This window comes from Cynara cardunculus (assembly GCF_001531365.2).
Source record: "Cynara cardunculus var. scolymus isolate 2C chromosome LG 2, CcrdV1, whole genome shotgun sequence".
NCBI classification, from domain to species: Eukaryota; Viridiplantae; Streptophyta; class Magnoliopsida; order Asterales; family Asteraceae; genus Cynara; species Cynara cardunculus.
In genome coordinates this window covers 37,552,699-37,553,403 of record NC_037529.1, presented here as the reverse complement: position 1 = coordinate 37,553,403, position 705 = coordinate 37,552,699, and positions in this window count along the sequence as shown.

Below are 705 nucleotides of genomic sequence, written 5' to 3'. Positions count from 1 at the left end.
TCCGTACACGCTACTTGTTAACTCGGGTACATTCCCGGGCCGTGGTATTGTGGATAGCCGCTATTGTGTTGACAGTCCCACCCAGAAAGGGGTGCACAATTACCTATGTTTTCTAGCCTAATCATGTGGAATTTGGACCACCGCTGGATTAGTGCTTTATCGAACCGTGGGACCAGAGTAGTGAACGGGCTACTTCTGGTTGTTCAAAAATTAATGGTGCATATTGGTCAGGTAAGGCTCAGTAGCGTCTCAAGTGTCATATCGCGAGGGATTTACATTTATTAAGTGCAAAGAATTCGCATAAGTTTGCTATTACTTGATTTATGCATTGTAATGTTTTATGCATGTGAAAACCCGTGAACTCACYAWCTHTTTGTARTKKAYCTTGTTTTTATTCCATGCTTTTCAGGTTCTGAGTAAGTGGTTTGGATTTTAAGGGAGCATACNAGGAAGTTCGAGCGAGTCTAGGAAGCTTCGAAAGGAAACCTTTGGATATTCATCAAACCAGTGAGTTCTCACGGCCCCACTTTTAATGCTTTTTATATTTTCTAGGGGAAAAGCATGATATTGAGCAAACTTTGCATGTTTATATACTGAAATATTGGAACTAAAGAACTGTTTAGTCGATGCTTTGTTTGGAACCTCTTGGGCTAATGAACTGCTTAGTCGGGTTTGTTATGTTTCGCTTTTGATAACTATTTTTTT